The 25,881-nt window shown below is 31.4% G+C and overlaps 1 protein-coding gene across 1 annotated transcript in view; it reads right to left on the bottom strand.

The window, feature by feature from the left end:
* Nucleotides 1-16,323, bottom strand: part of LOC138703778 (allatotropins-like) — a 473,431-nt gene extending 457,108 nt beyond the window's left edge. The window contains exon 1 of the mRNA XM_069831950.1: nucleotides 16,181-16,323. The gene's annotated coding sequence lies outside the window, so the exon portion shown is untranslated. The remainder of the gene's footprint in view (nucleotides 1-16,180) is intronic.
* Between the last annotated feature and the right edge of the window lie 9,558 nt (nucleotides 16,324-25,881).

Here is a 25,881-nt window from a genome sequence, read left to right on the forward strand (position 1 = left end):
GATTGGAATATTGAACTGTGTAGATGCAGCTTTAGTTCCGTTACACACTACAGCGAGAATGCGTTTGTCGAGCTATGAAAAATGCTTTCTTGTAGCACTGATTATAACGGTCGAAATAAGGCACAGCTGACATTGGTCCTGCTCCCACAGGTAACTTAACCTATAATTGTAGCTTATAAAATTTGTATTTTGTGAATGAAATGAAACAATTAATAGAAAGTCAGATGTTCAAATTTATGTAACATCATCGCATATCAAACCCAAAGACAATGCATAGTAATAATAAGGTCTTTGGCCAAACTGCCTTCCGTATGGCGTAATAAAATTCGTGTTTTAATCAGGCCTATCTATTCAGAGATGGCTTCACTGTGTAGCAACATTTCTCGCTGTGAATACATAAGCATTGGTGTATAGCCGTCCCCACTGTTACTGTTAAATTAAATTATGATTTCAGCAGATAATGAAAATGTATTTATGTTAGAATAATAAGAGAAAAGTGCAGTACATGTAATTAACATTATTAAACCTGTATTTTGCTTTTCGCAATTGGCATTACTGAATAATAACATCGAATTTCTTTATTGCAGTAATCGATATTCATCTACGAGTATTTAAACTTCACAATGTCTGAATAGGTTAATTATTCGTTAATATACAATTATTAACATTTTGTGATAGAATTTTAGGGATATATTATTTAAATTTTTATTTTATTCACGAAATAATCCTAATAAATGTCACTAGAGGTCTGAGATTACTACAGATAATTATTCAGTCTTCCAGTGAATATGGACGTAGAACTGGATACACTTCTGGCAAATTTTCTCACGGGGAAAGAATAGACGTATAAATAGAAGAAGACTTTGAGTTCATACATTAGTTTTGGAAAGACAGAATCGAGGACTATTCCATACCTTGTTTGATGATTTACATCAGGACAATAAAAATATTAATTTAAAATTACGCAAATGAGGAACGTTATGGCACAAAACATATTTTTGTTTACGTTTTAAGAATTCAAAATTAAATATAATAGGCACCAAACATGAAACCAATCATTGCACGTACGAGTAATTCAACCATTATACTAGAAATAGGTGTCTTAGGGTAATGGCAAAGTCAAAAGCCATGGTATAATTGAACCCACGTTCGAACCTATGCAAAGAAAAGTAAGTTTATTAGTATATAACTTACAAATAAAAAAACCGTTCGTTTCAGGAGACACAAATTAAAATGCGATTTGTATAAACGTTAATAAAAGCTACAAATTCCAACGGATTGTGTTAATTCTTTCGGAAAGTGTTAAATTCGTGTGTTTACACCAGTATCTATAATAGGTTTCGATTTCCGACGCAAGGAAAAAATTTGTAAACATTTAGTTTTGAAGATTTTTAGGGATGAAAACGTCAATAAAATTACAAATTCCAACAGATTCTTCTAATTCCATGAAAAAATCTTAAATTCATGTGTCTGCAAATATATCTATCAAACGTGTCATGGTCCTATCCAAGGAAACGCTAGTTTGTTAGTGTATTGGCCGGTTTTTCCAAGTATTGTTAGAAAATTTAACGACTGTTAAACTCTAAACAGTTTGTTAATTAATAAAATTGTATGTTTTCAACACCAGTGTGGTTTAACAGACTGTTAACAGTTTGTTAATTTTAAATGTAGGATTTTGATCAGTTAACTCGTTTAACAGTTAGTTAAATATGGCCGATGTCTCCACAGCTGTTCGAACAGAAGTTGCGAAATTAATATTTTGTGTCTCTTTGTAGGGAATGTTTAGCATATGACTGGTAATATAACATTTAAAAAATACTTTGGACTGTTTAAATACATCAGTGTTATTTTATTTCTTTCGTATTTCGTATCCATAATAGCAATGAGGAAATATAACCTTACTTTGTAATTATTATTCAGCACGTCACCTACAACTTTCATTTGTCAACTGTTTGTTTATGGAGCGTGGCCTACTATAACAGGTTGCCATTTTATGCAACCTTCATGACTCACTCTATAATATAGAATTTAAAGATTAATTTTAGCCAATCAAAAATTGTCTTACATATGTAGAATCATTACCAACTGCTGATGAGTAGTTAAAATAGTGCTAACAGACGTTGTAGTTAAGTCTTGGTTATCTTAAACAGAATTATGTTGAACAAATGGAAAATACATTAACAAATCGTTAAAAAAACAGACTGTTAATTTAACATTTGTTAAGCAAAATTAAACATTACTTGGATAAACTGGCCATGAGACTTACAAATAGGAAAATTGTTTGGAAAGGAGACAAAATTGCGATTTGTATAAACGTTAATAAAATCTATAAATTCCAACCGATTGTGCTAATTCTTTCAGAAAGTGTTTAATATGCGTGTCTACACCGGTATCTATAATTGGTTTTGGTTTTCGACCCAAAGAAAATGTTTGTAAAACTTTAGTTTATACGGGATTATGAAGCATATAAACATGAATAAAAATTACAAATATCATCAGATTCTTCTGATTTAAAAAAAAATTGAATTCATGTGTCTGCACACACATATCTGTCAAAAGTTTCATGGTCCCATGCAGAAAAACATAAGTTTGTTAGTGTATGACTCCCAATTGGGAAAATCGTTCGTTTCTAGAGCTAAAAATACGATTTGTATAAACGTTAAATAAAACCTATAAATTCCAACCGATTGTGATAATTCTTTCAGAAAGTGCCTAATGTGCGTCGTTATCTATCACTGGTTTCGATTTTCGACCCAAAGAAAAAGTTTGTAAAAACTTTGGGGGATTTTAAGACTTTGATCAGCTAATTTTTCATCTCTCTGTTAATGTCATTGGACTTATGTTTGGTGCGCGAGGAACAATTCCCAAATTTACATTGGAGATCCTCAGAAAATTAAAGGTTCCTAATAAGACTCTTCAGACAATTGCATCAACCACTTTAAAATCTTCACTGAACATCATCAATCACCATCTCTATTCATCTTTATAATATTCAATGTATATTATTTATTTTCAATAAGTTTTTATCGTTTTGATAGCCACTACATCTTGTCGCAGAATATTCTCTTTTAAAATTTAATAATGTATTTTTAACGTTAATTTACATTTTCTTTTTTGTTCATTTGAATTGATTAGGATGCCGATATTTTAAATCCAAGATTTGGACGGCTATCATTTCGATGATATTCTCTCTTTAATACATTGTTTTACATGCGTTATTTTATTTTAGCGTGAAATAAAGGGGATTTTACTACATAAATAATATATCCGTAATTCGCACAAGTCCAGCAGTTTAGTAGTATATGGTTTTATTATTATTATTATTATTATTATTATTATTATTATTATTATTATTACATCAGCTTCTTGTCTATGCGGATGACGTGAATATGTTAGGAGAAAATCCACAAACGTTTAGGGAAAACGCGGAAATTCTACCTGAAGCAGGTAAAGCGATCGGTTTGGAAGTAAATCCGAAAAGACAAAGTATATGATTATGTCTCGTGACCAGAATATTGTACGAAATCCAAATATAAAAATTGGAGATTTATCCTTCGAAGAGGTGGAAAAATTCAAATATCTTGGAGCAACAGTAACAAATATAATGACACTCGGGAGGAAATTAAACGCAGAATAAATATGGGAAATGCCTGTTATTATTCGGTTGAGAAGCTTTTGTCATCTAGTCTTCTGTCAAAAAATCTGAAAGTTAGAATTTATAAAACAGTTATATTACCGGTTGTTCTTTATGGTTGTGAAACTTGGACTCTCACTTTGAGAGAGTAACAGATATTAAGGGTTTTTGAGAATAAGGTTCTTAGGAAAATATTTGGGGCTAAGAGGGATGAAGTTACAGGAGAATGGAGAAAGTTACACAACGCAGAGCTGCACGCATTGTATTCTTCACCTGACATAATTAGGAACATAAAATCCAGACGTTTGAGATGGGTAGGACATGTAGCACGTATGGGCGAATCCAGAAATGCATATAGAGTGTTAGTTGGGAGGCCGGAGGGAAAAAGACCTTTGGGGAGGCCGAGACGTAGATGGGAAGATAATATTAAAATGGATTTGAGGGAGGTGGGATATGATGATAAAGACTGGATTAATCTTGCTCAGGATAGGGACCGCTGGCGGGCTTATGTGAGGACGGCAATGAACCTCCGGGTTGCTTAAACGCCAGTAAGTAAGTTTTATTATTATTATTATTATTATTATTATTATTATTATTATTATTATCATTATTATTGGGAGTTATAAAATTTAAATCTTTTCTGGGAAATATTCTTTCGAATTTCCACTCTACATCAATACACTTTCAAATAAGGTACAAATAATTCAGGTGGAAAAACAGTCTATTCTCGTCCTTGTCTACCCATCAATCACGCTTACGGGGATGCTTTCATCTTCATCCTGCACATGCGAAGTACTTTAAATAATGACTCCCGTCGAATAAAATTAAACTAATGAAAATTTTAACACAAATATTTTTGAGAACTGACGAGAAACGTAATTTTTGTGCAATCGTTTAGAAGTTTACACATGTCCAGAAAGAGTTGCTGTTATTCTTTCATATAAATTATCTTTTTCTACGATAGTGCGTGAACTGCAACTTCACGCACTGCTAGCAATGTGTGAAGTGAATCTTTCAGTGCGTGAAGTGAGCATAGTGTGCGTGAAGTAATAACATGAGTGCGTGAAGTTGAGGCTATCGAAGAAAAAACATTGTATGGTACACATTCGTGAAGTTTTATTTTGACAATCGTGTATTTGAGAAACTCGGCAAGTCCCGTTCCTCTCAAAACATTATCCACTTCACGAACGTGTATCCTAAATTACTATTTTTCGTTGCAACTTTCATGGATTTTAGTATCCTCCACTAAGTGATAACATTATCGGCGTGTCATTAATATTTCTCACTTATTGTACTGTAAAATAATGCGTTACAATTTTTCATATAGTGAAGAAAATATAGGGCTGTAAATTTAGATCAGTATCCTCGACTCTAGTTCAAAACAGAATTTTAAACAATCACTTGGATAACGGCATAATACTTAACACATTCCACAATATTAAAAAAAAAACCTTAGTTATATGGTGCAAATTACTTTTTATATACTATACAGTTATATATTAGCTATTAATAGAAAATATCTGGTTTCGATGTGTAATGGTTTTCAAGCAGAATATGGTGTAACGTATATATTTATTTGCCAAAACGTTTTGATCTATGAAAAGTACGTTGGTTACCTATCACATTACAATATATACTTAACGCATTTTTTACTTCACGTCATTCAAAATATGTTACGAATCACGTAAAATATTGCTGCTAAGTGTAACTGAAAAATGAGGGACGGAACATCTTAGAATAATAGTGAAAAGTAAAATTCCAAATTTTAACATTTTAGAAGTTAATATTTTCTCATTTTCAGAGTAAGTAGGCCTACAGTAGATAAAAAATTTCACATTATTTGAATTTATTATTATTTACAATACCAAAACTAGAATTTCAAACTTACGAATGTAACATTTTTTTTTAATTGGACAGTGGGAAATTGTATATTAGTGTGTTATATTTTGTCAGCTTCAAAATGATATATATTTTTTTGTAAATATGTATCGTCAAACAAATTATATGTAATTAGAGAAAAAATAACAGTAAAAGTTAAAATTAATCTAGTGTAGAGCAGTTTTAGATTTTTCTGTTACTGGCCATTCAGTATTTTACAATTTAAGTACATATATTACCAACGTTTCAAAAAGAAAAACGGCACACAGATCATTTACAATTTTATTGTCGGATGTTATTATTTTCTCAATTTATATTGAGATTTTTTAAAAAATGTCATGGTTACAAACCCAAAAGTACTTGTCTATTTTTAAACGCAATTTAGATCTGTTTCTTTGCATAAAAATTAGATACATAGAATGAAAATACAGTAAAAACTCTAAAACTTCCTAATAAAGCCAATATATGTAAACAACATGTAAGTAGAAATCAGACATAATATATAACATACAGAAAGAAAGGAAAAAGCATAATAAAATGTGAACAGCAGGTCAAAATAAATGAGGCATACAAAGTATAAAAAATAAGACAATTATTGATAATAATAATAATAATAATAATAAAAATAAGAATAGAAATAATAATAATAATAATAATAATAATAATAATAATAAAATAGTGCAGTACAAAGCATACAATGAATCCAATATTTTTAAGTACACACAGTAAGGAAAATTATGATTCTATATAGCTCAACTTATCACATTATAGATAACCATTATCGGAAAATATGAACACAAAAATATAAAATAAGTTAAATATCACTAGAACATAAAAAAATGTGAATACGTGGAAACATGCAATACAACACTTGTCATAATAGTAAGTTAGTTTGGCAACTCATCATAAGATAATTTTCTAACTTGGATTTGAAAGATTTCAATGTTCTGCAGCCCTTGACTTCAGGCGGCAGAGAGTTCCAGTGACGAGAGGTAGCAACAGTGAAAGATGAGGAATACAGAGATGATGTGTGAAGTGGAGTTTCTAGCGTGTTATCGCGTTGTGATCGAGTATTAATATTATGATAGCGAGAGAGAGTATGAAAACGAGCGAATGAATAATAGGGGGGTGAAGTGTGCATAATTCAATATAAGAGAGAAAGTGAGTGCAGATTTCTCCTCTCATGTAACCTAAGCCATGATAACTTCTCTAAAGAAGGTGAGATATGATCATAGTATCGAACATTACAAATGAAGCGGACGCACGCGTTATGAACACGCTGTAGTTTCTGAGCGGAATCAATCCTGAGATCACTGAACAAAACGTCGCAATAATCGAAGTGAGGTAGAATGAATGTCTGTACCAGCGTCTGTTTTAATTTAGATGGATAATGATACAATCTTTTTAGTGAATGGAGAATAGAGAATGCCTTCTTACATGTATATTTAATATGCGCATCCCAACTGAGATTAGATTCGAAATGCACTCCGAGATTTTTTGCGGTAGAGTTAAACGGGATGATTTTCACAGCAACATTAAAATTTAAAATACACTTTTATCAAAATCTTAAATTCTGAGTTGTTTTTCTTTTATACTGGCCCGTCTATATATTTAAAACATTTCGTAAGTAGAATAATGTTGCAAGGGCGCCCTCAGGATCTAATCTCAGTGGTTGCAAGATGGTTAGAAAATTAGAGGAAACGGATGGACGGAGAGAGAGAAAATTGAACATGAAAAAGAGCCAGTTCTGAAATCTAAATTACCCTGCGCACGCTTTCATAATTTGAAGATCTCGCTTTTGTTGAATTGTTTACCGAGGGTTTGAGAAAACATGTATCGAATATGTAGAGAAAAATATAAAAAAAAGACGTGAAAATAAAAATCTCAGTGGTAGCTATCCCCTGTGGGCGCCTTTGTAATGTTCCTATAAAATCTATTAAGGTATCCAGCATCGTGCGGTTGCTATGAGAACACGTCGTTAATAAACTTCCTCGTGTTTCTTGACCCTGTAACAATATTTCCGTCAGTAAAATAAAGCGCTAACGTGAAAGTTACACATTTAAAAATTCGCGAGTAGGCCTACTAAGTTCAACTGAAGTCTTAGCAATCATCTAAAAATATGTAGAATTTGCTTACAGATCATTTGGATTATTACTTCTCATTCAAAATAAGACACAGTTAAAAAAAGTGAAAGTAGTTGGAAGGTAAAAATCTTACAAATTCACATATATTGATATATTTAATGAAAATATCCATATTAAAACATTTTAGCAAAAAGTCATTGATGTCGTGCATTGTATCTGATATAGTAGTTCGAAATCTATGATTAAAATATTCGAAATGGAGAGGATGATATTTTTTGGTGAAAAATGAGTAAATTTAAAGAAAAATCTTTAAAATACTCTGTGATATGTTTGGAATGCATAGCATAACATTTTGTGGGTATTTGTGCCCTTATCGGATGTTGAGTCTCCATTTTTAAACTTCCTGCGTTATGGATTTTTAAATCACTCGCCCACTTTTATTGTTGTTTCCAGTAAATTAAATTAAAAAAAAAATTCCTTTAAAATACCCTTTGATATGTGTAGAATGCATTGCATAACACTTTGTGGATATTTGTGCCCTTATCGGATGTTGAGACGTCATTTTTAAACTTCCTGCGCTATGGATTTTTAAACCACTCGCCCACGTTTATTGTTGCTTCCAGGAAATTAAATTTTCAAAAATTTTTTTTCTTTAAAATGCCCTTTGATATGTGTGGAATGCATTGCATAACATTTTGTGGGTATTTGTGCCCTTATCGGATGTTGAGACGTTATTTTTAAACTTCCTGCGTTATGGATTTTTAAATCACACGCCTGCTTTTATCGGTTTCCAGTAAATTCATTTTTTTTCCTACATTGCCAGACAAGAATGGATATAATTTCTGAACTATTAAAGATACATGCATGAAACTTAGAACACATATTCTTTAGACTATTAGGAAACTTTTCTTTGTAACAGAATTTTGTTAATTGATTTCATTTTAAAAATACGTCCGTTTGTTTGCAAGAAAGGAAATCAGAAAATTGTTATTAAATTGTAATTGTTTATTTTACAAAGGTAGGGACTAATATCAAAATTCTGTTACAGACAGTTTGTAGAACATGCTTTTGCAAAATACAGTGCAAAGAACTGTTTGAATCTATCTTTAAAAACGGTTTAGATATATCGGTTTTAGTACAATCCTGCATTGAGTATATATATTTTTTAAAATCTGGGCCCAAAAATATATATATATATTTTTTTTTCAAAATATTTTTATTTGGTTGAGTTGCCACAGCTATGAGCTCTCTACATACAAAAAATTAATATTTTACACTAAACAGGAAAAAAGTTAAAAAAAATACCATCCTCTCCCATATGTATTTACATATAAAGTCGTTGAAATACATTTTGGTTCCTAATGAAGAACTTTTCAATACCCTACTTAAAATATTTAAGGATGAATTTGAAATTGACGGAAACTAAAATAATAAATTATAACACGTGGGTAATGACAGTAATTCCCTCACAATTCCATTGATGTTGTTTAATTTTCGGAATATAACTTTAAATTTCCCTGATCTTTAGAAAAATAATGCACTTTTTATTACCTGTAAGTGTAAGGCAAAACAGCGATAAATATTAGGTAGTAATTCGTACGCTCTATAAAAAATTCTGCAATTAAACTTTTCATGTCCATATTAAAAAGACAACTAACCGAAAAAAATACCTCAGCAAAAATCACCTACGTCTGAGTCAACAATTTCATTTCAAGGATGACTTGGTCTATGTTTTAAAATGAAAAAACACAGGTAAATCTCTGTGTAAATTGATAATCAGATACTGATAATTTTACGGAAGACTGTTTTAAAGTATTCAAATAGTTCCATAATTCAAGTATGGTTTGTTTTCTTTAACCTATATATTTAAAAAATATATATATTTTGACCTCTATATCGTTATAATAATTACGGATAACGTAGAATGTAAAGTGTAAAGTGAGTTTGTCTTTAATTAAACAACAATAAAATGTATACTATACAAATTAAAAGTACATTTTATTGAGGTTTATCGTGTTATTTTTAAACTAATTTACGGTAAAATTTTAATTTAGAAAAATATACGGCTTACCATTCTCTTGCAATGAGCACTTCACATGATAGTACCACAGTTACGATTGAACTTTGTATATTGCATGTCGATGACGTTTTGTAAAAAGGATGCTATCAACAAAATCAGAAGATCTAAAAAAAATGGTTTAAGATCCATTATTTCATAAAATGTGTTACTTAATTTATCTCAGTATTTTCACTATTTATTTTTATTTATCACACATCAAAGAAATGAGTCGATGGACAAATGTTTTATAGCCGTTTATTAACGTAAAGCCACAAAATTGTTGATAACACCCTTATTACAAAACATCATCGATTTCAATCAGTAAAGCTTCTCAGTATATTTGACTATAATTATGTGTATATATTCCGCCTATGCTTATCATGTATGATAAGCATAGGCGGAATATATACACATAATTATAGTCAAATTGTGACAGCTTATCGGTATATCTTCAACATGAAATTCTCAGTATATTGTTTTCTTTTTCGTTATTTAAATTTTGTGATGAAATATTTAGTTAACACCATTGTGTAATTAAAAAAAACGTAGGCTGTATTCTTTCCACGAGAAATTAACAAATTATTAGATATTCCTACCACGAGAAATTCTTCAATTACGAGAAATTTACAAATATTATATACGTATTCCTACCACGAAAAATTATTAAATTACTAGAAATTAACAAATTATTAGATATTTCTACCACGAGAAATTTACAAATATTATATACGTATTCCTACCACGAAATATTCTTAAATTACTAGAAATTAACAAATTATTAGATATTTCTACCACGAGAAATTCTTCAATTACGAGAAATTTACAAATATTATATACGTATTCCTACCACGAAAAATTCTTAAATTACTAGAAATTAACAAATTATTAGATATTTCTACCACGAGAAATTTACAAATATTATATACGTATTCCTACCACGAAAAATTCTTAAATTACTAGAAATTAACAAATTATTAGATATTTCTACCACGAGAAATTCTTCAATTACGAGAAATTTACAAATATTATATACGTATTCCTACCACGAAAAATTCTTAAATTACTAGAAATTAACAAATTATTAGATATTTCTACTACGAGAAATTCTTCAATTACGAGAAATTAACAAATATTATATAGGTATTCCTACCACGAGAAATTCTTCAATTACGAGAAATTAACAAATATTATATAGGTATTCCTACCACGATAAATTCTTTAATTACGAGGAATTAACAAATGTATAGACATTCCTACCACGATAAAATTCTTCAATTACGAGAAATTAACAAATGTATAAATATTCCTACCACAACAAAATTCTTCAATTACGAGAAATTAAAAAATGATTAAATATTTCTATCACGAAAAATTCTTCAATTACTAGAAATTAACAAATGTATAAATATTCCTACCATGAGAAGTTAACAAATGTATAGATATTCCTACCACGAGACATTTCCATAATTAGTACGAGAAATTAACAATATATGTTTTTTTTTTCCTACCACGAGAAATTCTTCAATTACCAGAAATTATAATATTTTATAACTATTTCATACATTTTCGACAGAAATATTTTTTTTTTTAAGTTTCTGTATCAAATGTTTCATCTTTACGCCAACAATATATTTGCTCTTTATGAACAATACCTATCGGTAATTTTAATTTTAACTGATACTTTGCAGTTAGAATATTTAATGTTGCATTAAGGATTTCATTGTTATCTAAGGTATATAAATTCACACTCTATTACTCAACAATATCTTAAGGGGAGTTCTTTCCTCTTTTACCTTTTTAGTTGTATTTCAGATTATATATGAAAATGGATCCTATTTTATTCTCAGTAAATGTTGGTTAAGTTATATTGTAATACTATGGAGCAGATGTATAATTTATTGATGGTGTAATTAAATTTCTTCATAGTTTCTGCATACATTTCTTTCTCGTATCCCAAAAAATGCGCCGAACTGGAGAAAAATACATTCATTTAGATAGAGTTTCGTTTTCTAATCCTATATGTTAAATATTTGAACACGGTATTCCCTATAATTCTTGTATTTTACGACGAAAAAATTCTTTATGCTTTTACAAACGTACTATGTAAATGTATTGTAAAACTGTACATAGATGCTTTTTAATGAACGACCATGTGTTTAACATTCTTTTTTTTTTTTAATCAATAGGTGATATTTTTTTCTTGAACTCTGATAAATTGAAACGACTAGAATTTTCATAAAATAAAAATATATAGACTGTCTATAGTACCATAGTCTAGAAATTCGGGATTCGCTTTAATTTGTTGTGCTTTTCGATAAAGAAAATTTGTGTTACCTTTTTACAAACGAGTTTTGTAGAATTTATTGTAAAATTGTGCCTGGATCCATTTTAATGAACAAGTACCTGTGTTTAATACTTTTCGGCAAAATCAGTGTGTGATATTTCTTTTTTGTACACTGATAAATGGTAACGATTAGAATTTTCATAAAATAAAAATATTTAGGGAGTCGTTCTATACTAGGTACTATATTTTAGAAATTCGGAATTCGGTATGATTTCTTGTTTTTTTTTTTCTATAAATGCAAATGAGCTGTGTAGAATGTATTGTAAAGTTGTACATAGATCCATTTTAATCAACGACGCTTTATTTAATATTTTTCGGCAAAAACTGTATGTGATAATTTATTATTTTCTTGTACCCTAATAAATTAAAAACAATAGGACGAATTTTCTGTAACATATTTACATACGAAATATGTAGAATATATTGTGAAATTGTACATCAACTTATTTTAATGAACGACGATATGTTCAATATTTTTCGGCAAAATGGTTAGGTAAGTTAAATGATAATTTATTTCTTGTACCCTAACAAATTAAAATCATTAGGACTAGTTTTTGTAACATTTTTATGTACGGATTGTGTAAGATGTATTGTAAAATTCTACATAGATCTATTTTAATAACTTTTCGGTAAAATCATTAAATATATGATCATTTATTTCTTGTTCTCTAATAAATTAAAAACATTAGGACGAGCTTCTGTAACATTTTTACATACGAATTATATACAATGTATTGTAAAATTGTATTCAGATCTATTTTAATGAACTTTGGGTAACGTCATTAGATATGTGATAATTTATTTCTTGTACATTAATAAATTGAAAATATTAGGATGAATTTTCTGTACGAATTGTGTAAGATGTATTGTAAAATGGTACATAGATCTATTTTAATGAACTTTCGCCAAAATGATTAAGTATATGATCATTTATTTCTTGTATGCTAATAAATTTAAAACATTAGGACGAGTTTTCTGCAACATTTTCGCATAGGAATTGTGTACAATGTATTGTAAAATTGTACATGGATCTATTTTAATGAACTTTCGGCAAAATCGTTAAGTATAAGATCATTTATTTCTTGTATGTTAATAAATTAAACAAATGGGACGAGTTTCTGTAACATTTTCACGTACGAATTCTGTACAATGTATTGTAAAATTGTACATGGATCTATTTTAATGAACTTTCGGCAAAATCATTAAGTACATGATTATTTACTTCTTGTATCCTAATAAATTTAAAACATTAGGACGAGTTTCTGTAAAATTTTCACGTACGAATTGTGTACAATGTATTGTAAAATTGTACATAGATCTATTTTAATGAACTTTCGGCAAAATCGTTAAGTATATGATCATTTATTTCTTGTATGCTAATAAATTTAAAAAATAGGACGAGTTTCTGTAACATTTTCATGTACGAATTGTGTACAATGTACTGTAAAATTGTACATGGATCTATTTTAATGAACTTTCGGCAAAATCGTTAAGTATATCTTCATTTATTTCTTGTATGCTAATAAATTTAAAAAATAGGACGAGTTTCTGTAAAATTTTCACGTACGAATTCTGTACAATGTATTGTAAAATTGTACATGGATCTATTTTAATGAACTTTCGGCAAAATCGTTAAGTATATGATCATTTATTTCTTGTATCCTAATAAATTTAAAACATTAAGACGAGTTTTCTCCGACATTTTCACATACGAATTGTGTACAATGTGTTGTAAAATTGTACATAAATCAATTTTAATGAACTTTCGGCAAAATGATTAAGCATATGATAATTTATTTCTTGTATCTTAATAAATTTAAAACATTAGGACGAGTTTTCTGTAACATTTTTTACGTACGATTTATGTAAGATGTATTGTAAAATTGTACACAAATCTATTTTAATGAAATTTCGGCAAAACCATTAAGTATATCATCATTTATTTTTTGTATCCTAATAAATTTCAAATATTAGGACGAGTTTCTGTAACATTTTCACGTACGAATTGTGTACAATGTATTGTAAAATTGTACATAAATCTATTTTAATGAACTTTCGGCAAAATCGTTAAGTATATCTTCATTTATTTCTTGTATGCTAATAAATTTAAAAAATAGGACGAGTTTCTGTAAAATTTTCACGTACGAATTCTGTACAATGTATTGTAAAATTGTACATGGATCTATTTTAATGAACTTTCGGCAAAATCGTTAAGTATATGATCATTTATTTCTTGTATCCTAATAAATTTAAAACATTAGGACGAGTTTTCTGCGACATTTTCACATACGAATTGTGTACAATGTGTTGTAAAATTGTACATAAATCTATTTTAATGAACTTTCGGCAAAATGATTAAGTATATGATAATTTATTTCTTGTATCTTAATAAATTTAAAACATTAGGACGAGTTTTCTGTAACATTTTTTACGTACGATTTATGTAAGATGTATTGTAAAATTGTACACAAATCTATTTTAATGAAATTTCGGCAAAACCATTAAGTATATCATCATTTATTTTTTGTATCCTAATAAATTTCAAACATTAGGACGAGTTTCTGTAACATTTTCACGTACGAATTGTGTACAATGTATTGTAAAATTGTACATAAATATATTTTAATGAACTTTCGGCAAAATGATTAAGTATATGTTAATTTATTTCTTGTATTCTAATAAATTCAAAACATTAGGACGAGTTTCCTGTAATATTTTTACGTATGAACTGTGTAAGATGTATTGTAAAATTGTACACAGATCTATTTTAATGAACTTTCCGCAAAATCATTAAGTATATCATCATTTATTTTTTGTATCCTAATAAATTTAAAACATTAGGACGAGTTTCTGTAACATTTACACGTACGAATTATGTACAATGTATTGTAAAATTGTACATAAATCTATTTTAATGAACTTTCGGCAAAATCATTAAGTATATATGATAATTTATTTCTTGTATCCTAATAAATTCAAAACATTAGGACGAGTTACCTGTAATATTTTTACGTATGAACTGTGTAAGATTTATTGTAAAGTTGTACACAGATCTATTTTAATGAACTTTCGGCAAAATGATAATTTATTTCTTGTATCCTAATAAATGTAAAACATTAGGACGAATTTCTTATAACATTTTCACATACGAATTGTGTACAATGTATTGTAAAATTGTACATGGATTTATTTTAAAGAATTTCCGGCAAAATCATTAAGTATATGATCTTTTATTTCGTGTGTTCTAATAAATTTCAAACATTAGGACCAGTTTTCTGTAACATTTTTACGTACGAATTATGTAAGATGTATTACAAAATTGTACATAGATCTATTTTAATGAACTTTCGGCAAAATGTTTAAGTATATGATAATTTATTTCCTAATAAATTTGAAACATTAGGAAGAGTTTTCTGCAACATTTTCACGTACGAATAGTGTACGTACAATGTATTGTAAAATTGTACACAGATCTATTTTAATGAACTTTCGTCAAAATCATTAAGTGTATGATTATTTCTTGTATCCTAATAAATTTAAAACATTAGGACGAGTTTCTTGTAATATTTTTACGTACGAACTGTGTAAGATGTATTGTAAAATTGTACACAGATCTATTTTAATGAACATTCGACAAAATCATTAAGTACATCATCATTTATTTTTTGTATCCTAATAAATTTAAAAAAAATTAGGACGAGTTTTCTCTAATATTTTTTACGTATGAACTGTGCAAGATGTATTGTAAAATTGTACACAGATCTATTTTAATGAAATTTCGGCAAAATGATTAAGTATATGATAATTTATTTCTCGTATGGTAATAAATTTAAAACATTAGGACGAGTTTCTTGTAATATTTTTACGTACGAACTGTGTAAGATGTATTGTAAAATTGTACCTAGATCTATTTTAATGACCGACGATATATTTTATATTTTTCCGGGAAAATCAGTAGGCATGTAATAAATTACTCTTCGTATCTTGACAAATTAAAAACATCAGGACTAGGTGTCATAACATTAAAATATTTCGGTAACACCATATTAAAAAAAAAATCGGAGTTTGAAATAATTTCTTGAATTTTTTCTGAAAAAAAAAAAAAGTTTCATTTCACAAGTAGTTGGAACTGCTGCTGGAAAACTCGTAAGGGATGACGGACACTAGACTACGGTACTCACCAAGGAGTCGCCGAGGAGTGGGGTAGGCCGTGGACAGCAGCAGCAGCAGCGTCGTCAGCTCTCGGGATGGTGGAGAGATGCGGAATGAACCCCCAGCACAGATTACCGCACGTTTTGTACTTGAGGGGCCCGCGCCGTGTCGCTCGCGCTGCCCCCTCTCTGTCTCTCCACAACGACGCCTCTCACCCACGATACAACCCCTATACTCCCTCCCCCCAACCCAGCCACCCCTGTACAGTTCGTACTATTTTTTTGCTGTAGTTTTCATCTATCGCAGTGTTCACACAATGTTCATTAGTTTCCGATTTCTTTTCACGACATCTACACGTCTGTTCTCGACTCCAATTTTATCTCTCCACTGAAATGTCAGTCCTTATCTTTAGTTTTTCTTAGACATTCCCCCCCCCCTCGCTTCCTCAAAATACTAATTTCTCTAGTTAGAGGAAAATAGATAGCTGGTGTGCACATTCAAAACAATTTAAAGTGCTGCACGTACACAAACAACTCGTTCTTATTTCATTTTTATTTGTAAAACCTGTGTTTTTCGTATGGTTTAAATTACACACAACTCAGAATTACGTATAAATAAGGCTTCAATATCAGATAATTTCCGAATTACTAGAATCAGTTCAACAAAAATAAAGAACTACGAACCAGAGTGCTGCTCTCTTGAACTCGGTCGAGTGTCGCACCCTCGAGTGAGACACGATCGGTCGTGATACGCTCGTAATAAATAGAAGCACAGTACAAGGTCATCTCACCGATATGTCTTATCTTGTATGGAAGGCGACAGATAAGATACACATATGTTTTGCTCACACGGTAAAAATAAGGCTTTATTTTCTGCGTTTATGACAAACGTTTAATGGAACAGTCAGTGGAACGTACCAAAACAGGAACATGAAGTTATAAATAAAATATTATGAAAAACTTCGATATACAGTTATTATTGCTAATTAATAATTATTCAATGTTTGATTTATCACATATATAATATGATAGGTCCATACATAGTGTTCCGCCTATATACTGCGACAATGTAGAAACGTTTTACAAAATATTATTGATATAGCAGTAGATTAATAACAATATTAGTACAGAGATAACGTCACAGAAAATATAATAAAACGAATAATCATGCTGCACAACTGTTACAGACGCAAAGATTGATACACTAATTATTAGAGATTATTATTATTATTATTATTATTATTATTATTATTATTATTATTATTATTATTATTATTATTATTATTATTATTATTATTATTATTATTACTACTAGAAAACTTGATACAGTTCTTGCATTATCGTGATTGTGTTCTCCGTTTATAATAATTACATTTACATCCAATAACATCTATCAGATGTGGCAAAAACAAAATCACTCCTGTGTGTGTGGGGGGGAACATTTACCTACAACATTTATATTACATTTTAAAGCAAGTTTTGTAGTTGTACTATAGAGAGGTTAGTTAAACATTGCAAAGTTTTGAAATGATAAAACATGATGTTACTACACAGTTCATCACTGTAACAAGAACGAATGTCTAACGCTCGGCTTACACCGTTCGAGGATTTATCGCTCGTGACAATTTTACCCATCATGCATGTGCGCTGCCTATCGGATTATGCTATGAACTACTTGGCGCTCGAGCGAAAACGTCCGATGCAGACATCTGCTACGAACACTGAAGGAATCCTTTACCTTCTTAAAATGCATTTTAATCAACAGCAAGTGGCTAGAATTTTAATTTTTAATATAAATATACTAATGCACATTGTATGCATGTGTATAAACTTAGTATATCCTATAGGCCTAGGGCTTTCATTTGAAAACTTTCCAGACTAAATAACTAATTATTTAAATTAAATTAAATTTAAACAAAAAACACGTCAATTTAGATATTGAGGGGGAAGTCTGAAACCAGGCTTAACTGCAGTTTAGATTTCATCCCCTACCCCTAGTCTCCTCCACTTTGAAATTTCAAATGGCACCCCTATATTTTTATACTTAAATATGAAAGAGCATTCAATTGTTTATAGCCTACACCTCATTCATTTTTTTTTTTTCACATTTTTCTTTTCTATCGTCGCCTGGCAACCTGTATTTTTGTTATTATCAGTTGATTGTAGGATGAAACACAGCTTATTTTGTGTAATTTCCTAAATTTAATCAATAAGGATGATTTATGTTCTCTCGTGAAGGGTATGCACCATTTTAAAATAATTTAATACACAAACACAACTATTACATGAAATGCTGAATAAGTTTTTGTAGCTTTATTCTCTTCAGCTCTAATCAACAATAACAACAATCCAGGTACATTATATTATTTATAATATCATTAACTTCAGATAGTTATTATTTGGGATATTTCAAACAGAAAAGTTTAACACAATTTTGCTCGCTTTTGCTTCCTTTGCGAGATAAAATTGGTTTCTGTGAAAGATTTCATAGCGTGTGTTGTAATTTAAAGCAATTGATTTAATCCACAATATGCTCGGTGAATTAAGCAAAGGAGTGTATTATGATAATACTGTATGTGATTGAAAGAATTTTACTTTCTTTCTTTATATGGGGAGGAATTTTATCCGAACACAACTCTTTGTTCTGCAAAGGAATTTTACAATATTATTATTATTATTGTTATTATTATTGTTGTTATTATTATTGTTATTATTATTATTATTGTTATTATTGTTGTTATTATTGTTATTATCGTTATTATTTTTGTTATTATTGTTGTTATTATTGTTATTATTATTGTTGTTATTATTATTTTTTCTTATTATTATTATTGTTACTATTATTATTGTTATTATTATTATTTTGTTATTTTTGTTATCATTTTTGTTATTATTGTCATTATTATTATTATTATTATTATTATTATTATTATTATTATTATTATTATTAATCGAAATTTGCAGCTTGATGCTTTACTTTTCGCTGATGATTTAGTTCTCATGGCATCAACTGAAGATGATTTACAATATTCAGTACACAATTTAAATAAGGTCAGTGAAAAATATAACATGGAAATTAATATTGAAAAATCGAAAATCATGTCATTTTGTGGGAAATTCCCTGTACCAAGCAAAATCTGTTTGAATAATAAAATAATAGAAAGAGTAAATACCTTCACTTATCTTGGCTATACACTATCACCTTATGATGAAGTAGATATTGCTGAAAAAATATGTAAATATAACAAAACAATGGGGATCATTAATAAAATCATGAAACCCTCACTAGTACAAAGACACACAAGAATAGGCTTGTATAAAACCTTAGCACAGCCAGTATGAAGCTATGGTAGCGAAGCGTGGACTGTGAAGAATAAAGATGTCAGTAGAATAACAGCAAGTGAGATGAGGTTTATGAGAGCAACAGCTGGATATACTCGCTGGGATCATAAAAAAAATGAGGACCTAATGCAAGAACTTCAAATAGAACCCATTATGCAGTTCATCAGCAAATATCAACTTCAGTGGAAGGGTCATCTCGAACGAATGAATCGATTCAGAATTCCAAAAGCACTGCTTCATTACCATCCATATGGCAAAAGATCTCTAGGCCGTCCAAAGAAGAGATGGACTGAAAATTCTAGTTTGAGACCGTAACAGGCCACTTGGCCTAATACTTGTAAGGAAGATGATGATGATGATGATTATTATTATTATTATTATTATTATTATTATTATTATTATTATTTTGTTGTGATAGTGGAGTGTGACAGATATACAGGGTGGGAGGGGTATACCTACTTACTGGCTTTTAAGGAACCCGGAGGTTCATTGCCGCCCTCACATAAGCCCGCCATTGGTCCCTATCCTGAGCAAGATTAATCCAGTCTCTATCATCATATCCCATCTCCCTCAAATCCTTTTTTAATATTATCCTCCCATCTACATCTCGGCCTCCCCAAAGGTCTTTTTCCCTCCGGCCTCCCAACTAATACTCTATATGCATTTCTGGATTCGCCCATACGTGCTACATGTCCTGCCCATCTGAAACGTCTGGATTTAATGTTCCTAATTATGTTAGGTGAAGAATACAATGCGTGCAGTTCTGTGTTGTGTAACTTTCTCCATTCTCCTGTAACTTCATCCCGCTTAGCCCCAAATATCTTCCTAAGCACCTTATTCTCAAACATCCTTAATCTCTGTTCCTCTCTCAAAGTGAGAGTCCAAGTTTCACAACCATACAGAACAACCGGTAATATACCAACACAGCCAGACAAAATATACTTAATCATTGGAAATATATACCAGAAGATGTAAACAATCATATTTACAACAATAGAGACTGTGAATTATGCTGGCAGTTGATATGACGAATTATATTATGTTTGCAAGAAAAACCTTTTAGTCTAATAATTTGTCCACGTCTGTATAAGTTTAACAGACGTCCTGTAAAAAAATGGAACAGTCCCCTGGGGAATTCAATCAATGGCTTTCCCAAAACACGCTATGAAATGTTTCATACTTACTTACCTACTGGCTTTTAAAGAACCCGAAGGTTCATTACCGCTCTCACATAAGCCCGCCATTGGTCCCTATCCTGAGCAAGATTAATCCATTCTCTATCATCATATCCCACCCCCCTCAAATCCATTTTAATATTATCCTCCCATCTACGTCTCGGCCTCCCTAAAGGTCCTTTTCCCTCCGGCCTCCCAACTAACACTCTATTAGCATTTCTGGATTCGCCCATACGTGTTATATGCCCTGTCCATCTCAAACGTCTGGATTTAATGTTCCTAATTATGTCAGGTGAAGAATACAATGCGTGCAGTCCTGTGCTGTGCAACTTTCTCCATTCTCCTGTAACTTCATCCCTCTTAGCCCCAAATATTTTCCTAAGCACCTTATTCTCAAACATCCTTATCGTCTCAAAGTGAGAGTCCAAGTTTCACAACCATAAAGAACAGCCGGTAATATAACTGTTTTATAAATTCTTACTTTCAGATTTTTTGATAAAAGCTTCTCAACCGAATGATAACGCGCATTTCCCATATTTATTCTGTGTTTAATTTCCTCCCGAGTATCATTTATATTTGTTACTGTTGCTCCCAGGTATTTGAATTTTTACAATACGTATACATGGGGTATACGTGCAAATATTTTTAGAGGTAATCGGGGATAGTATACTGAACCACACACATTATGTAACAAATTTTTCAATCTTCGAAATTACTTCTTTAGACATGAAAAGAGTACTACGTTTCTAGGTTAGTTAGTACATCCAGGCGATTTGTTCTCTTTACGAATGCCTCGCTACTTACGCGAAGGTCTAAGTTGTGGGGGTTGTCTACTGTCCAGGCTTACCATGAAGGTCTTCGTGGTGCAACAGGTTATCAAATAATTTATCGTGTATCCAAACACAATCGCCTTAATAATAATAGTAATAATAATAATAATGGTTTATTTAATCTAGCAGAGTGGGATTACATTCATGATTTATTTTGTCCTGTAATACGTTCGAATACTCTTTAACTGTTTGTGCTGAAGTATAAGGCCTCCCCAAACAGACGAGATACGGAATGCGTTACGATAGCGTTACGATTTCGCGATAACGCAATATCGCACTATCGCGAAGAGGTGCCCAAACTGGCGCGTCCGCGATATACGATATTCTAACGTCCCCAGCCAATCAGAGTATCGTAATGGGTGACCACATAAGCGGATTTTAGTTTTCCAGCCACAGCGCAAAGACCAGTTACCTTCAGCAGGTGTATATCACTTGTGCTCGCAGATTGCGATTTCGGATTACTTGTAAACGAACGTGGAATTTTTTATCGAGTTCGTAAAGGAAAATCCGTGGCATGGAAAAGGAGAAGAAATGGGAGGAGATAGCTACAAAGTTAGATGTAAACAATAAGTGCAATTATTTATTTATAATTTGATGTCATACTGACTTGTAGACTGACGCGGGTTTAAGCTAGAAAATAAATAACTGTCGCGAAAATGCACAAATGAAAAAACATTTATTTGTGCAAATTGCAAAATGCTTGTACAATATTATAAATAATTGTGCAGAAATATAAAATTAATAAAGTATGTGGAGACAAAAAGTTATGTAATTTGTTTGTCGGAGTTTTATTACTTTCAATATCTTACCACACTCCAGATATACCTATGTAAGTAAATCATTAGACGTAGGTATGTTTAGAATAAATTACTACTGAATTTACTTCACATTAAAATTCGTTATTTTATGGGTAATCTAAACATTGAAATTCTTTACTAGTAGGCTCTTCAAGGTTAGCAGAGTGCTAAGGTTAGTTGTTGAACTAAGGTATAAAATTAATCTTTTTATTCCCTTGTGGCATTTAACTCCTGAATCCACAACCTCCTGCAACAAAAAGAGCAAATTAAAAAAAAAAAATAAAGTTTATAATCGGGTAGGCGTACTTGTTATTTATTTCACGTTCTTGGCAAAGAAAAGCTAAATCATCACTTTATACCTTTTTATATTGTTTATCTTAACCATACATGACTACCATGGACTTACCTGCGCCTGCTTTGCCTGCGACGATTCTCATCCAAGAAAGAGAAGTTCCTCTTCCTTTGAAGATGGATCCATAAATGACACGCTTCAACTCAGCATCAAAATAAACGCGTGGCGTTCTCGCGATCTACATCTCCGGGAGAATAGAACGCAAAATCGTCGCGTTCTACTTGCTGCGATAATCGCGTGTGTGTGAACACAATCATTGAACGCAATGAAAACATTTATCGCAAAATCGTAACGCTATCGTAACGCATTCCGTATCGCGTCTGTTTGGGGGAGCCTTAATAATAAAATCGAAAGACGTGCGTATAGTCTAAACTGACAGGCGTTTCATAGTTCTGCCATTCATAAAACATCATACCGTAAAATACGTGACACATTTATGGAAAAACTATAAGGGCAAGGGAAGAAGTAAATAGGACGTTATTTCACTTGCATTTTTCTTAAACAAATATCAAAATAATTGCACATAAACCCTCCCACCCTGCATAGCATATATACAGTGCGTTCGTAGCTCGGCCGGACCGTTCCGCGGCGGCCTTGGACTGAGTGAAGATTGGCGCGTCTGCCGCTAGAGTTACACGCAAACGACCGGCAAGTCAAGGGTACGGAACACTAACTACTCTACTAACATTAGGCTTACCTGCATCAAAACAGATGTTGAAAGTGATGACCTTCAACTCGAACATATTCCCTATATCAACGCGAGAACACGCTAGAAATTCCACTTCACACATCATCTCTGTATTCCTCATCTTTCACTGTTGCTACCTCTCGTCACTGGAACTCTCTGCCGCCTGAAGTCAAGGGCTGCCGAACATTGAAATCTTTCAAATCCAAGTTAGAAAATTATCTTATGACGAGTTGCAAAACTAACTTACTATTATGACAAGTGTTGTATTGCATGTTTCCACGTATTCACATTTTTTAATGTTCTAGTGATATTTAACTTATTTTATATTTTTGTTTTCATATTTTCCGATAATGGTATATCTATAATGTGATAAGTTGAGCTATATATAATCATAATTTTCCTTACTGTGTGTACTTAAAAATATTGTATTCGTTGTATGCTTTGTACTGCACTATTTTATTACTATTATTATTATTATTATTATTATTATTACTATTCTTATTTTTATCATTATTATCATTATTATTATTATTATTATTATTATCAATATTATTATCAATAATTGTCTTATTTTTTTATACTTTATACTTTGTATGTCTCATTTATTTTGACCTGCTGTTCACATTTTATTATGCTTTTTTCTTTCTTTCTGTATGTTATATATTATGTCTGATTTCTACTTACTTGTTGTTTACATTTTATTATTATTATCATCTTATTCAGTTTTGTGTGTAAAATTGTAGTGTACTTTGTAAATTTGTAGTGTTTTTTGTAACGCAGTTTTACTTCTGGTTGAGTGTTAGAGAAGGCCGTATGGCCTTAACTCTGTCAGGTTAAATAAATTATTATTATTATTATTATTATTATTATTATTATTATTATTATTATTATTATTATTATTATTATTATTATTATTATTATATCTCCGAAAACAATTCTGGTTCTCTCGCAAAAGTTCATGTTGACTGATTGCCAGTATTTCTCTCGTGATGTTGTCCTTTAATTCTTGTAACATTTGCAGATTTGATGTGTACACTTTATTCTTTAACGTTTCTCATAAATAAAAATCGCATGAAGATACAGTATGTCAGGGGAACAATCCTCGACTAATTATTCTCTCACCAAACACACTCTCGTTGCTGACGGTGAGCAACCCGAATAACTTAATTGACGAAGCAGCCCGAATTACTTCTTTGATGGAACAACTCAATTGACTAGTACATTGGCGGAGCAACTCGTCCACTTCATTGGCGGAGCAACTTGTCCACTTAATTGGCGGAGCAACTCGATTACTCCATTGGCGGAGCGATTCGACTACTTCATTGGCGGAACAACTCGACTACTTCATTCGCTGAGCAACTCGACTACTTCATTAGCGGGGCAACTCGACTACTTCATTGACGGAACAACTCGATTACTTCATTGGCGGAGTAACTCGACTACTTCATTGGAGGAGCAACTCGCCCTCTTAATTGGCTTAGCAACTCGACTACTTCATTGGCGGAGTAACTCGACTACTTCATTGACGGAGTAACTCGACTACTTCATTGGCGGAGTAACTCGACTACTTCATTGGCGGAGTAACTCGACTACTTCATTGGCGGAGTAACTCGACTACTTCATTGGCGGAGTAACTCGACTACTACATTGGCGGAGTAACTCGACTACTTCATTGGCGGAGTAACTCGACTACTTCATTGGCGGAGTAAATCGACTACTTCATTGGCGGTTTAACTCGACTACTTCTTTGGCGGAGTAACTCGACTACTTCATTGGCGGGGTAACTAGACTACTTCATTGGCGGGGTAACTCGACTACTTCGTTGGCGGGGTAACTCGACTACTTCATTGGCGGAGTAACTCGACTACTTCTTTGGCGGAGTAACTCGACTACTTCTTTGGCGGAGTAACTCGACTATTTCGTTGGCGGAGTAACTCGACTACTTCGTTGGCGGAGTAACTCGACTACTTCGTTGGCGGAGTAACTCGACTACTTCATTGGCGGGGCAACTCGATTACTTCATTGGCGGGGCAACTCGACTACTTCATTGGGGAGCAACCCGATTGACTACATAATTGGCGGAACAATCCGACAGACTTCTTCATTGGCAGGGCATCCCAACTGAGCACTATTTTGGAGAAGGAATTCGAATGAATCCATTGGCGAGCCAACCCGACTGGCTTCTCTGATGGATCAAACGTATAGTCTTTGATGAAATATTAGAATGATCGATTGACATCGACGAAGGGTGGGACCAATCAACTATACTAATTTGTCATATAAATAAATAAAACTACTTGCACTCTGATTTCAGTTATATTTAGGAAATTGCTAAATATCCAAAGCTCAAGCTACTTTAGCAAGTCAAATGCTTAAGATTTTATTTATGTAAAAACAGTGTTGCTAATTAAATATTAAGGAAAATAATATCAATTTAAACATGTATTTCGACGCTTTCTGATTATAATATTAGTTTCTACGTACAGTAAGAGAATTAATTACGTCCTTCCCTACATTTGGGTGCCTACCAGTAAAAACACAATAAAG

The sequence above is a fragment of the Periplaneta americana genome, chromosome 7, assembly GCF_040183065.1.
Source record: "Periplaneta americana isolate PAMFEO1 chromosome 7, P.americana_PAMFEO1_priV1, whole genome shotgun sequence".
Taxonomy (NCBI): domain Eukaryota; kingdom Metazoa; phylum Arthropoda; class Insecta; order Blattodea; family Blattidae; genus Periplaneta; species Periplaneta americana.